Raw genomic sequence first — 15,826 nt, 5'->3', positions numbered from 1 at the left:
TTTGATCTTCTATTTTCATATTTGTGTTAACATCTTCATCTTTTATTAAGCTTGAAGCCTGCTAATGCAACAAATTGTTTTAATTTTCCCATTAATATTTCACTTTTCTTTCAGGGATCTTCCAGAATCAACACCAAACTATCCGCAAAAGGCTTTAACTTATAAGTAACTTTTTAAAATCTTTACTCTCACAATCCTCCCATCTTCTCATATCTCTATTGAGTATTTATATAATTCCTTGACTCTCAGCTGCCCAGCTTCCAGACATTCAACTTATAAGATTTTAGCATGAGAAATAGCCAGGGGTGAAATCTTCCCTACTGGTTTGGAAGGGCACACGTCCGATTTTTGACCCTCTGCCCTTGCGCGGAGGGTTAAAAACCAGGAAGTAATGACGTCCAGGTGGGTGGGCAGAGCCTCACCCTGCCGCCGCTACCAGTTCAGCAAACCATGCGCCACCGGCGGTACCAGCTCACGTGAGCTGGACAGAACCAACAGGATTTCACCACTGGAAATAGCTATCTGTACTGTAAGTAGGTGATTTTACAATCTCTTCTTTTCCCAGGCCATAATTCACTGTCTGGTCACTGATCTAATAAGAGCCGTGGTGGCGCAGTGGTTAGAATGTAGTACTGCAGGCTACTTCTGCTGGCTGCCTGCAATTTGGCAGTTCAAATGTCACCAGGCTCATGGTTGACTCAGCCTTCCATCCTTCTAAGGTGGGTAAAATGAGGACCCAAACTGTTGGGGGCAATATGCTGAGTCTGTAAACCACTTAGAGAGGACTGTAAAGCAGTGTATAAGTCTAAATGCTATTGCTATTTGGAATCAATTCTCAAGGTAGAAGTAGAACCAGAACAAAACTGCCTCCAACTGCCAACTGCTTAAAGCATCCAGGACAAATATTGTCTTAGTAATGCGACAGTCTGAAATGAGAATGAAACAGATCTTGAAAATAAAGTTTTCACACACCTACACCTACTCAAACCATTTTGATCAAGAATAATACTCTCAGAACCAGTGTAGGGTTGCCCAAAAGGGAGGCACCCAAAGATAGTTTCTTCAGCAAGGCATACCACCTTCTTTAAGACTAATAGTACCAAGTCCTAATTGAGGAAAATATTAATACAACATAACATTTTTATGCACTGTTAGGGCTCTTTTCAAAGTGATATGGTTTAACAATTATTCAGTTAACAAACAAAATTAAAATTTCCCTCAAGGATCTGTTCCAATTTGCATACATAATGAATGCATAAGAATACAGAAATTGTTCAGCTAATTGTTCAACAGTGAGCAAGGAATAAGATCAATATGTGTAGCATCCATTTGGTTTATTTAATGTATTTATGGGTAAATGTAAAAGGAATGCTTGTGGTAACACTAGAAATGTGTTGATTGGAATTATGAATATGCATATACAATTGTATGTGCATGATGTCATGTTATTGGCTGAGAACCCAAATGATTGGCAAGGAATATTAGACAGAGTGTATGAATCAGTGAAGGGTATGAATCAGGGGTTTATTAACTTACCTTCGCTACTGGTTTGCAAATGGGAGTGCACATGCCACCTCCGCACATGCACAGAGCATCAAAATCAGGACGTGATGATATCCGGGCAGTGGGCGGAGCCTCCCACAGCCGCCGCTACTGGTTCACCCGAATCAGATAGAACCGGCTGAATAATACCACTGATATGAATCTAAAAATTCATTAATCAAATACCAAATTATTTGCGTTTGTCTGAGAAAATGGAGTGAGCAATGTATTAATTAGTAGCAAGAAACACCATTTAACTTTTGTGTATTGTGCTAGAAAGTACCCAACTTAAGATGAAAAAACGGATCAATTTTTAAATGTCCACATTATTGTAGAAAAGTAGTGGTTATGACATGGCATATTATGAGAAATGAACACTTCTTGAAAGAAACAAAACTGGCTGTTTTTAAAATGTGTTTCTCCCCCACTTTGTTCTATGAAAATACGATTTGAGTATATCAGCAAGACATAAATGTAAATTGGTTACAATGGATTGAATTCTTTAAGAGGCGTGTGTGATAAATTAAATGGACACAGAGTTTAAAATGCTAAATGAATATGAATTGAGTACCAAAGTGATTAGTATTAGTATAAAGGAAGTTACTTGGAAGGGGTGTACTCGTGTAAAAAAGACAAATGAGAACTGAATTGTCAAGCAAATATTCAAGGAAGGTAAATGGTTGTAAGGAAACGAAATACCAAGAAATCTATGATTAGATACAATTGATGATATTTCAAAATACAGAGGTAAGAATAAAGACAATGGATATAAAATTGAATAGATATGGTAAACTGAAGGATGGTTTGCAGATATAGACAAATTTAAAAGCTATAGAGAATGGTATGGGTATAAACTGGTTTGGTTATATTTTGTTTTGTTTTCCTTATCTAATGTTTTAAATTTCTTTGGCTTCTTATTCCTTTCTTGCACTCTGCATAATGCTGCTTATCGTAAAATGTATTCTCACAAATCACTTTCTAATTAAATCTTTCTATATTCTACAAAGCTTTTTAAGATCCGGTTACAGGGTTATCTTTCCTCCTCCTCTTTCTCTGGTTACATTTAGGGAACTAAAACATAAAGACAAAACATATTGTTAATGTACAATAGCACAAGAGACATAATTAAACAATCTGGAAAATCAATCAACAGAATCTTTACAATGGCAGTATCCAACTTGGAACTCAGAGAGACAAGTCCAGTGTGAGCAATAAAAGCTTGCCAGATGCAGTTAAAGGTCTTTGCTAAAAGCCTATATCAAGTTTGTAATCAAGAAACAATGCCAGATTATGAAATGATGCAGCAGTTGAATGAACCTAGACAAAAGCAATTATCACTAAAACACCTGGCCTCCACCTAAGTGTGACTCATATTGCTTTAATTTCTTTCTTTCTTTCTTTCTTTCTTTCTTTCTTTCTTCTTTCTTTCTTCTTTCTTTCTTCTTTCTTTCTTTCTTTCTTTCTTTCTTTTTCTTTCTTTCTATCTATCTATCTATCTACAGTATCTATCTATCTATCTATCTATCTATCTATCTATCTATCTATCTATCTAACATTTATAACCACCCATTTCAAACAAATCAACACAAATACTTAAGAGCTACAGCCTACTTGGGAGCAACAATCTACTTGTAATTACTCCCTATATGCTCTTCCCAGCAATCTTGATAATTATGATTATGAGCCATGAAGTCTTTTTTTTTTATTTCTATTGACCACATACACATACATATTTCCCCATGACAATCTGTTCCCTGCCTGGTCCTCTTCCAACAGTGCACCCTTTGCTACTATAACTGAGTCCATCCACATTGTTTCTGGTCATTCACTTTCCCTATTTACTTCTATCTTTTCCAGCATTAGAGCATTCTTTAGAAAGCTAGGTCTTTGCATAATGTGTCCAAAGTAGGATAATTTGATTCTGATCATTTATATCTAGAGTTAGAACTCTGGGTTGATTTGTTTGATGATCAATGTCTTTGAATTTTGTTATGTTATGTTTGTTTGTTTATTTTGCTATCCATGGTACTCTCAAGAGTCTTAGTAAATTTGAACTGAGGAGTTCAAAACTGTCTATATTCTGATCTTCAAAATATTTATATCTTTATCTGTTGGCTCTTGATGTAGTACCTCTAATGTAATACTACAAATCCCAGGACATACTAAAACTAGAAAGGAGAGGAAGGAGTTAGGATTGGGAGAGAGAGAGAGAGGTAAAATAAACAACTGTCAATGTAATTGTTTAAAACTGTTATGCAGTGAAAAGTGTTAAGTTTTGGAATATGTGTTAAGAATCCTCCAAGCAAGAATACAGATACTGGGAATGAATCCTGGAACATCACATAAGCATAGCTCTTTCTATACTAGTTGCTCACCAGCCTCTGAATATGAATATAGGTGACTACTATACAGCTACTGATAGACACATTTACATTCTACTAAAATGCTACCAAATGGACCAGGAAGAATACGCTCAGATAAGAGACTTATCTGAGGTATTCATATCATACATTAATGAAAAGGCCCCTTGCACATACCATTTATATGTAAATGTGTGTATTTGTGTGTGTGTGTGTGTGTATGTATGTGTGTGTGAAAGACAAAATATTTTCAGGAAAGAACAAGGGACCATTAATAATAACAATCAAAACTGTAATAATTCATTCACAGTGATTTAGTTTTCCCCTGGAAACCATGTTGACTCAGAAGCGGGAATAGGTTTGATCTATTGTAAAATAATATATGATGTTGCTGGAGCCTTATCGTAGTTTTCATTCTGATAAAATGATTACTGTGGCATTCCAGAGCCTGACCCACAGTTGAAAATGGCATGTTGGCTAAGTTAGAATCATCAAACAGATAGCATTAAATGTTTCCAGTTCAAAATCTTTAATCAGAGCATCTAATATACTATACTTTGAGACCATCCATGTTAATAGTTAATATGACATGATGTAATTACTCAACTCATCACTGCTTTTAGAATAATTGCCTTAGTGTGGATTAGCATTCATTGAACAAGAGCAACAACCATATCAATTTTTTTGGGGGGGGGGAAATCTAATAGTTTAGTTTAGTTTAGTTTAGTTTAGTTTAGTTTAGTTTAGTTTAGTTTAGTTTAGTTTATTTGATTTGTATACCGCCCTACTCCCGAAGGACTCAGGGCGGTGAACAGCCAAACAATAAAATACATAAATACAAAAAATTTAAAAACCAGATAAAATCAAATTAAATCATTTTGGTCCGGACAGATTAAAACACCCCAATAATTTAAAAACAGATTAAAATTTACATATTAAAAGAGGGAGGAGATTAGGCCAAGCCCGCTTGATGGAATAAAAAGGTCTTCACAGCGTGGTGGAAGGTGCGCAGATCCGGGATCCTCCGTATCTCTGGGGGGAGCTCATTCCAGATGGTAGGTGCCCCCACAGAGAAGGCTCTCCCCCTAGGGGCCGCCAGCCGACACTGTTTGGCTGACGGCACCTGGAGGAGTCCCTCTCTATGATAGCGTACTGGCCGGTGGGAGGCTATTGGTGGTAGTAGGCAGTCCCGTAGATAACCAGGTCCTAAGCCATGGAGCGCTTTAATGGTGGTAACCAAAACCTTGAAGCGCACCCGGAAGACCACCGGGAGCCAGTGCAGCTCGCGCAGGAGAGGTGTCACATGGGAGCGCCATGATGCTCCCATTACCACCCGCGCGGCCGCACTCTGCGCCAGCTGGAGCCTCCGGGTGCTCCTCAAGGGGAGCCCCATGTAGAGAGCATTACAATAGTCCAGGCGGGAGGTGACGAGGGCATGAGTGACCGTGCATAACGAGTCCCGATCCAGAAAGGGACGCAACTGGCGAATCAGGCGAACCTGATAAAAAATCCTCCCGGTCATGGCCGTCAAGTGCTCTTCTAAAGACAGCCGTGAATCCAGGAGGACGCCCAAGTTGCGAACCTAGTTTGACACTAGGCTCTTCGAGGTGGTCATTTTCTCAAATGGATTATTATTGTAAACTGTTAAGGATATTGTTGTGTTACCAACCAGCAGAGTAAGTGCACAGAGAAACAGTACTGAGAGCAATGAATACAATACATACAAACTGGTTTAACAAAGCTTTTACTTTGTAGTGAAAAACAATTGCGTAGTCTTTTAGTCAATCCAAGTCTTTAGCCATTCAAATCAGTCCGAAGTTACAAATATCTTCTTACCATACAAACAGCAATAGGTAATAAACAGCAATTCAACGCTGGTAACAAATCACTATGGTAGCAGATCTATCCATTTCTTCACACACGACAGTAACAGTTCCAACCAACAAGTCAAGCAATTCTGACCAACAATAATAGCTGTTTGGCAAAAACTTGAATGAAAATATCCAATGCTATCTGTCAAAATTTTCAGAAACCTATGGAATAAAAACATAGCTAAATTTTACACTTTAATCCATTTAACTTTTTAAAAGCATAGGCCAGCTTCATGAGAGAATGAAACAAACAAAACAAAAAATGAGAGTGGCAAAAATTATTTAATTATTTCTTTCTACTGCCTTTGTTTTTCTACTTCATTACTTTTCTCCCAATATTATATTCTGATCTCTTAGAACTAGTTCATAATAAATATTTTTAATAATCATCTTACAATCCAGCATTTAAAGCATTATTTATTATTTAGGTAACAGAATTTATTTGATGCTGATTGAGGTGTTGAATTTATTTATTTACTCATTTCCAATTTCGATTGTTAAACATTATAATTAGTAGTCATTGCTTTTTTTGAATAGTGAAGAATTATGGTTATAATATTGGGCAATGTGGAAGAGAAGGACTAGAACTGTGATGGTGAACCTATGGTACACATGCCGGAAGTGGCGAGTAGAGACATTTTTCCAGGCACGTGAGCCATCGCCAAACTCACCTGAAGCTGTGCATGCGCGCATGCCCCAGCTGGTGTTCAGACCTCTGGTGCGCATGCATGCAATTTAGGGGACCCAGCTGGTCTTTGGAGCTCTCCTGCACATGTGTGTGTGTTTGCACGTGCGCACAAGATGACTGGTGCGTAGCGTGCGCATGCACAGACAGCGTTCATGTGCGTGCATTGCACATGCAAAAACCATACATGTGCACAGATTGTGAGATTGCACACGCAGAGCGTGCTGGGGCGCATGCGCAAAAGCTATGCGCAAAAGCTATGTGCATGTGCAGATGATGTGGCTGCGCGTGCAGCACATTGTGGGGGTGCGCAAAAAAGTTCTGCCCATGCACAGATGGTGCAATTGCACTGCAGCCCATGAGGAGAAGCCACGCGTTAGTATGGATGGTATGTGAGCACGCGCAGACCACGCAGCGAGTTGCTGTACGGCACTTGGTAAGAAAAAGGTTCACCACCACTGGACTAGAATGATTAATACAAATACAAGAGTAAAAAACATGAGACTTTGCATTGTAATCCATCCTTAAGCACAAAATCCATCTGCATGACTTTGGGCCAGTCACTTTCTCTTAGCCCAGCCCATTTTACAGGATGATGGTTGTGGGGGAAATAGCATGATGTACACTGCTTTGAATTGTTTTTTAAAAAGCACAATATAAATGAGTCATCCACATCAATATTTTTGTGACTACTGTATCTATTCCTTATATATAAAAAATATCCAAAGAACTCTTGTTGATAATGATTTTAGCAATATTTCCTGTGACAAAATAATATTACGCCAACATCATCTTGGGAAAAGGATACATCAGGCTCATTTAATACAATTTATTCAAATGTTATAATTGGCATTCCATGAGTACCATGGATTATCATTAATACTATGTATTAATGTAGAACTAATTCAGATAAGAAATGCAGAAAGTAACCCCATAGATATCTCTCCAAGGATTAGATTAGAATCGTGTATTAGATTGGATTAGAACTGTGTTGAATTAAAATAGTTTTTGTTTTCAAATTGGCAACTTTAAGATGTGTGGATTTCAATTTCCAGAAATCCCCAGCTGGTATATTGGGCTATGTCTGTGGAATTCTTGGAAACTGAAGTCCACATACCTTGAAGTTGCCAAATTTGAAAAACACTGGATTATAATCAGTGGCGGGATTCAAAATTTTTTACTACCGGTTCTGTGGGCGTGGGTTGGTGGGTGTGGCATGACTTGGTGGGCATGGCAGGGGAAGGATATTGTAAAATCTCCATTCCCTCCCACTCCAGGGGAAGGTTACTGCAAAATCCCCATATCCTCCCGATCAGCTGGGACTCGGGAGGCAGAGAATAGATGAGGGCAGGGGCAGGCAGAGATAGTATTTACCGGTTCTCTGAACCACTCAAAATTTCCACTATCGGTTCTCCAGAACTGGTCAGAACCTGCTGAATACCACCTCTGATTATACTGTGCTCCCTATACTGTCTATAATAGTTATTGTAAATTATATTATTATGAGATTTTATTGTTTCAATGTTTTATTGGTTTTTAATGTTTGTGAGATTCAGCCTGTTTGCACCACTTCAGGAGAACCGGTTGTTAACTTTCTGAGCAGTTTGGTGAGCTGGTTGTTGGAAGAAATCATTAGGGCAGAGAACCGGTTCTTAAATTATTTGAATCCCAACACTGCTTAAAGGTAAATAGCCAGAAAAGAGTTTGCTAGAGGTTTTTGTTTAAGAGTCTTATTAATGCTAGGAGAAGTTTGTGAGGCAAATGAACAAGAGGCAAAGTAACTTAAATGCAAATGTATCGAGACAAATACTAGAGAAATTAAGTCTCCCAAAGTTCAGCAAGCTTGCCTTGAGAGACCTGCAAAACCAAAACACCACACACCAGAATGGTCAAGTGAAATACAAGGGTTCAAATGTTGTAGAAGGGTTGTCAGGGGCTCTAAGTCCAGAGTATCCTAATATTTTATCCTAGAATCTATACAGAGAGGAAACTCTTCTTTCTCTAAAGTTTATCTCCTTGGTTTTTTTCCAGAATCCCTGTGTTATTCTTCAGTGCTCACTACTGGTGATTTTTTTTATAGTAAAGAGGCTTCTTCAGCAATTTTATGGTTGTAAATCCTAATGATGCCTCTCTTTAGTGTTCATTTCAATTGGACAAAGTAATGTTCCTACATTGTGGATAATTATAACCAGGTCTACTGGAGTGTCAATGTAAAATTAGAAGAGGGAAAAAAAAATAAAGCATATATGCAAGAATCTGCAGTGAGATGAAAAGTGGAAATGTTGGCTGTGTAATTGAACATGAGGTTTGCCCTAAAAGTGTAACATTGATTGGGACTGTAGCAATTAGCTTTAGGGTATTGATGGGCAAACTTTCTTTGAGTCAGATTGGATGACACATTACAATGATATGGTTTTAGTTATTTTAATTTAAAAATAAGAACAGCGTGTGAGGAAGAGAGATAAGCATTTGCCCTGAAATGTCGCCCCAATAAATTTGTCCTTCACCTGGCGCAGGGAAGGGATTTCACCACAACTACAGAGCAGAAAGAAAAGTGAAGTTCTTTTCTCTCTTGGCAAACATGCCAATTATAATGTGGAATCTGATAGTCCTAAGGTTGCATCTTTCAGAAATAAAGTAAGTTTATTTAAGTAAGAATATACTGTATTTTTCAGAGTATAAAATGCACCTTTCCCCCCCAAAAAGAGTGTGAAAATATGGGTGCATCTTATACTCTGAATGTAGCCCCGCCCAGCTTCTCAAACAGAAGTTTCAGATGCTGAAAAAATCATCAGAAATGAAGCTTCAGAAAAGAAGCCCCCAAACAGAGCTTCAGAGATTTTTTTTCTGAAGCTGTTTCAGAGGCTTTCAGAGGCAGGAAAAAAAGCAGAAAAAAAAGCAAGGCTCACAACCAAGAAACCTGTTGCTAAAATTCACCTTTGGGAACAGCTGATTGGGGGTATTCTGGGAGACCGATCCACCAGCCAATCAGCTTTTTTCTTATTTTCCTCCCCAAAAACTAAGGTGCGTCTTATACTCCGGTGCGTCTTTTACTCTGAAAAATACGGTATTTAATATATCATCTTATATGTTTTTAGTAGCATAAGAATGAATACAAATACTTCAATTGAGCAAGCAGGTTCTATCAGTTTAGTATAGTGGTTAAGTTAAGACTAGAAACTGGAAGACTGTGTTCTAGTCCTGCCTTATGCACCAAGTCTGCAGAATGACTTTAGGCCAGTCATTTTTTCTCATCTCTAGGAAGGAGTCAATGGTCAACCACCTCTGGGATCTTGCCAAGAAAATTACAGAGAATAATCCATTCAGTTGCCAGGAGTCAACATAATATTTATTTATTTATTTATTTATTTATTTATTTATTTATTTATTTATTTATTTATTTATTTATTTATTATTCGAATTTCTATACCGCCCTTCTCCTTTCGGACTCAGGGCGGTGAACAGCCAAAATAAAAACATTTATACATAAATACGATTAAAAATAGATTTAAAATAATTAAATTTGGCCCATAGTTTAAAATTTATCAATTTAAAATCCATATCAAAATTTAAAACCAACCATAAAATCATAAAATCAAGAGAGACCGGCTAACTGAAAGAGATGAGATTTTAGGGCCCGACGAAAGGTCCGGAGGTCGGAGATCACTCGTATCTCTGGGGGTAGATTGTTCCAAAGGGTAGGTGCCACCACAGAGAAGGCTCTCCTCCTGGGGGTCGCCAGCCGGGATTGTCTAGCCGATGGCACCCTAAGGAGGCCCTCTCTGTGGGAGTGAACTGGCCGGTGGGAGGCTATTGGTGGCAGAAGGCGGTCCTGTAGGTACCCTGGCCCTAAGCCATGGAGCGCTTTAAAGGTGATCACCAACACCTTGAAGCGCACCCGGAAGTCCACCGGAAGCCAATGCAGCTCGCGCAGGAGAGGAGTCACATGGGAGCGCCCAGTCGCTCCCATAATCCCCCGCGCGGCCGCATTCTGCACCAGTTGGAGCCTCCGGGTGTACCCCAAGGGGAGCCCCATGTAGAGAGCGTTACAATAGTCCAGACGAGAAGTGACGAGTGCTTGAGTGACTGTGCGTAGGGAGTCCCGATCCAGAAAGGGGCACAACTGGCGTATCAGGCGAATATGATCACCATCAGACTTTTATCTAAACTCTTGAATATACTCCATTTCCATTAGATTTAGTAGTGGAGGTTGGATTTGATGCCTTGGTTGGGGATGTCTATGGAGATTCTCAATCATCCAGGTCATGGTTCTTCCAAAGATAACCAATGGACTTCCTTGGTTTTTTCTTGAAAATATTTCAGTTCTCATCCTAGTGTGTTCTTCAGTTCTGAAGAACCTTCTTGGATGATAAGTGAAATGTTTTCAAGGAAAAGCCGAGAAAGTCCAATTGCCTTTTGAACAGCACCTATGGGGTTAGTTGGGGATGCAAAACTATATCCCAGTAATTACTTTTGTTTGAGGACACTTGGAGGCCATCCCCCTCCAAGTAACTGTTACATTTTGGCTTTTTAAAAAAATATTTATTAGAGTTGTGAGATGATTAAAGAGAAACCAGGATACTTTAAGCCTTAAACCATCAAACCCTTCCCTCATATGTCTTTTGAACTCAACCATTTTTGGAATGTGGCACCCAATTTGCCATGGAAAGTCTGGTGCAGTTCTCAAATTGCTGCAGGGTGGACAGACCAAAATCTTTAATTCTATTATTCTATGGCATTTGTAACACAAACACTGATGTTTCTTTTGGGAGAAAAAGCTGCTACATTATACTGCAAGAATGTAGATTGAGTTTCTCCTGGGTTTTATATTTGTTTTATGTTTGTTTGTTTTTTTGGTACATTTATCTAGCCTCCTGGCCAAGGAATTGATAAGAGTGATGTGCTTCATTCTCTTTTAAGCAATTCAATTCTCATGATGCTCTTCACAAGGTAAGATATAATCCTACTAGCTCCAATTATAAGATAACACTAAATACAATTCCAGCGATTGCTATATTGTAATATATTGTTCAAAATGAATTATTCATAACAATACAAATTCATTCCTGTTAAACATAGTAGTTATACTTCAAAATAAAGATGCATAAGACTGCACAGTTAGTATTCCTGTAAGTGAAGATGGAAAACTATGTTTCAGTTTTTCCATGGTTTATATAACCTTTGCAAAATACTTTGGAAGAGATGCTATCCTAAAGAAAATTAGCTTAGAAAACTGCGCAAGTGGATATGGCATTAAGATTGGTTTGTTTTGCTTTGGTTTGGTTTTAAATCTGGCAATATCATTCTGGTATAAATAGCATGACTTGTATGCAAACTAAAAGGAAAAGAGTTTTTGTTTGTTTTTAATTCTTTTTTCTCCATCCAGCCCTTCAACTCCTTGGAATATATGTTCTGGAATGTCATATTTTATATGAAATAGAGAGGGATATTATTTTCTAGGGTAAGAGGAAGAAATCCACAAAAAGTACATGGATCTTTCAATCAGAAAAATCCCTATGTTTCATGAAAATGCTTTCCATGGAGGATGGATGCTTTCTGTTCATGTAGAGTAAATATGTACCTAAGTCAGTGTGATTGTAGTTGTCAGGTTAAATGGATACAGAAAATAATGGCTGGTGTCTCCACGGGTTATACAAATTAAAAAATCAGTCTCACAATTCATTTCTCCCTCACAATCTCTCTTTGGATCTTCCCCACAGCAAAAGCCAAATTCTGAAAGAGAAACTTTTTATTTACCATATCTTTTGTACTATCAAATGCACCGGAGTATAAGACGCACCTTAGTTTTGGGGGAGGAAAATAAGAAAAAAGCTGATTGGCAGGTGGATCGGCCTCCCGGAATACCCCCAATCAGCTGTTCCCAGAGGTGAATTTTAGCAACAGGTTCCTTGGTTGTGAGCTCTGTGCCTTGCTCTTTTTTTTTTTTTTTGCTTTTTTCCCTGCCTCTGAAAGCCTCCGAAACAGAGCTTCAGAAAAAAAGTCTCTGAAGCTCTGTTTGGGGGCTTCTTTTCTGAAGCTTCGTTTCTGATGCTTTTTTCAGCTTCTACAACCTCAGTTTGAGAAGCTGGGCAGGGCTACATTCAGAGTATAAGACACCCCAGATTTTCACCCTCTTTTTGGGGGGGGAAAGGTGCACCTTATACTCCGAAAAATGCAGTATTTATTTATTTATTTATTTGTCAACAAGTACAAGGAAACAAGTAACAGTATAGACATAGACATGGACAAATGAAAAAACATTGGCACAAATAAAAGGAAATAAATAAGCAAAACTTAGCCATAAACACATAAAATGAGTACATATAAATGGGAACAGTAGGACAGGGACGGTAGGCACGCTGGTGTGCTTATGCACACCCCCTTAGGGACTATCATAGACTTCTTGACTATCATAGGTTTATTTACAAAGATGCAGGAAATGCAAACATTGTCTTAATAAAACAGAGACTGGCTATTCTAGAGAAAGTGAAGCATAAATTAAATAGGCAGCCTTCTTTGAATATATTTCAGTGTCTTCTTGTTTTTCTTTTTTTCCGCATTGCAATCACAATTTGATTCCTCCCCCATTCTAGGTTGTATATGTATATTTGTTGCTAATTTATTTTAAATTTGATTTTAATGTTTACTTAATATAAGACACTTCCATTTAAAGGGTGTATATAACCAGATTATATAGTTTTATTCCTTCGTGGACAATGCTGAATATTAATAGTTTCAATCAAACTTTGACACAAACATCTAACATATCTGCTCACATGTCCAAGTACTTTTTACTTGTTTTTCTTGAAACAAAAAGATGTAGTAAAGTAAATGCATTAAAATATATAGATTTTTGTAGAATTTTTAAAATCTTGCTCTTTTAGTATTTTTATTTTTATTAGATTATTTTGAAATAAGGCATAATTATAGATATAATGTTTCAATTGTAAGTTCAACCTGTGTTATTCCAACAAGAAGTACAATTTTCAAATATACAGTTGAGAAAAATGTTATAGTTATACTTAGGCTTAGTGAAATATTTTGTACCTTGTAAGGTAATCAAAAATTAACAGCAAGAAGTATGTCTGCTATGAGATTTCAAGAAGTACATCTAATTAGTGACTATTTAAAATACTAGTCTAATATAAAAGTATGTTTTAAATCAGCAATTTCAAAGGACTAATTTTACAATTGTTTAATGCTAAAACTGTAGTCAAATATTTGAAGAAAATTTATGTTACTAATGTAAATTAATATAAGATAAATAGTTAACCAGTAACTTTTCTAATTCAGGTAAATGTTAAAAGGTCAGTTATGATGGATAAATAAGTTGTTTCACAATATACCTGTTCTGCTTGAGAAAAAAAAGTTAAATTCAAGCTATTTAATTCTGTATGAATCATTTGTGAACCAAAAAATACTGCAATCAGTCTTCATTGTTTAGTTAGACAACTTTCAACTTTGTTGTACAGATACAAATGCTAAGGTGAATGATCCATAAGAAATATCTATCAAACTATTCATAAAGATTTATAGAGTAGAAAACTTTATTTTTAGATTTCAGAAATATAATTAAGAACATGGTATGATGAATTCAAAAAGTTCAGTGTCAGTTGTCACAGTCAGAATGATTAAGCATAAGAATCAGAACAGAAGTGCTATCAATTTTAGGATCTACTAGCCAGAAGTACAGCATTCAGTTAAGTTCTCCACTGTGTTGTAACTGGAAGTAAATAAGCTGCTAGTTACTGTCAGTCTACATTTGAACCATCCATTTTCTGAGTTTATATAACTTACTAAGCCACACAAAAACCTAAACAAAGGACATATTATTGTTACCTAGTTTATTAAGTATGTTGTGTGAACCCAGAGTTCTTTAAAGGAAGAATTTATTGCTTCTGTATATAGACAGTTCCATCCTGGAGAAGCCAGATCTATACATTTCACAGTAAATTGCAAGTCACTTTTTCTGTAGAGTAGGCTTTTGATAAAATTCAATTTGTTTTAATACCGTATGAACAGTGTATATAAAAATGAAAGTGTGTTACATTTATATAGGTAAATGAAGATATTCACATCTGAAATGAAAAAATACAATTGAAATAGAAAGTTTTGGTGTTTAAATAAAAAATACATGTCTTTTTGTTATAATAAAGTTTGACAGATTTGAGGCCTTTAGAAAGGAAAATGAAGACCTAGAGATGATGCAACTATCATAACTTCAGTTCTGCCCGCATCTCAGTCCAGCAACCAACAAGCAAAATCTGTTTTATTTTAAATTTTAACCATTGTGATCTACCACTGAATGCTTTGCTATAAATAGGGAAAGCATGGCAGTGAACAAAAGATGGGAATGTATTTTCACAGAACGAAAGAAAATAGTGACATATTGATTACATGTTATAATGAACAGTTATGAGTAAAACTGGATTATGATGCCTCATAATATAGCTTTGATGCAGTTGTGTTAATCATGTAAAATGGAAAATGTGAATACTTGATGCCTTTCACATCTTGTTGACTCAAAACTCCAAAGAAAAATTATCCATAAATAGAAAGGGAACCATTGAACTTGGTTTAAGGAATTAAAAATTTTGGCCGATATTTCTATAGAAGGACTACTATAGAAGGAAATCAACAGCCAATGCTGCCAATCCTCTGTCCACAAAAGGGAATCCTGATTAAAGTAGCTACTTGAATGCAACATAGGGCTTGTTCCAAATACAAGTAGAATTCAGTAGTCATGAAGATATAGACTGCTCGTTTTTTTCTCCCAGAGGATGCACAATTAAAAATACCCATATTGGGGATTGCTGTGATGTGTTTTCTTTCACAGAGATTGAATCGTCCCATCATATGTTTCATCTATTCTTCAATCTTATCTTTTTAGAGAAAGATGTTTTTTTGGGAGGGTTCTTGGTGTTCTAGAGTAGTGGTTCCCAAACTTTTTCTGTCCACCGCCCCCTTGGTACTACAAACTCATCCTCAGTGCCCCCCATCCAGGGGTGGGTTCTACTTACCTTTACTACCGGTTTGCAGCAGGGTCATGCACGCACGCTCACTTCGCTCACACATGCACATGCTCTTCTGCACATGCGCAGAAGCGTTTTGATAACATCGGGGTCAGTGGGTGGGACCTCCTGCCGGTTTTACTACCGGTTCTGTAGAACCAGTGAGAACCAGGGCAACCCACCACTACCCCCACCCCCACCCCTTATAAATAGCATTGTTTGGCATAGCGGTTTGCACGACCTGTATTCCGTGTATACAGCCATTTTTGGCCTCCTGGAGCCTTGCCCCGCATGTCCCGTTTTTCTGAAAAACAGGCCCATTTTTCACAAAAACAGGGTGCGCAGAACCTTTGGGAG

The 15,826-nt window shown here is 37.4% G+C and overlaps 1 long non-coding RNA gene across 1 annotated transcript in view; it reads right to left on the bottom strand.

Moving 5' to 3' along the window:
- Nucleotides 1-5,848: 5,848 nt before the first annotated feature.
- LOC117671828 (uncharacterized) overlaps nt 5,849-15,826 on the bottom strand; it is an 80,030-nt gene continuing 70,052 nt past the window's right edge. Inside the window, exon 3 of the long non-coding RNA XR_015734465.1 lies at nt 5,849-5,935. This is a non-coding gene — a long non-coding RNA (uncharacterized LOC117671828). The remainder of the gene's footprint in view (nt 5,936-15,826) is intronic.

Source organism: Pantherophis guttatus, chromosome 5 (assembly GCF_059756535.1).
Source record: "Pantherophis guttatus breed Tessera chromosome 5, ASM5975653v1, whole genome shotgun sequence".
In the NCBI taxonomy this organism is placed as follows: Eukaryota; Metazoa; Chordata; class Lepidosauria; order Squamata; family Colubridae; genus Pantherophis; species Pantherophis guttatus.
Note: the sequence above shows the minus strand (reverse complement) of the source record. Positions and strands in the feature narration are given on the sequence as shown.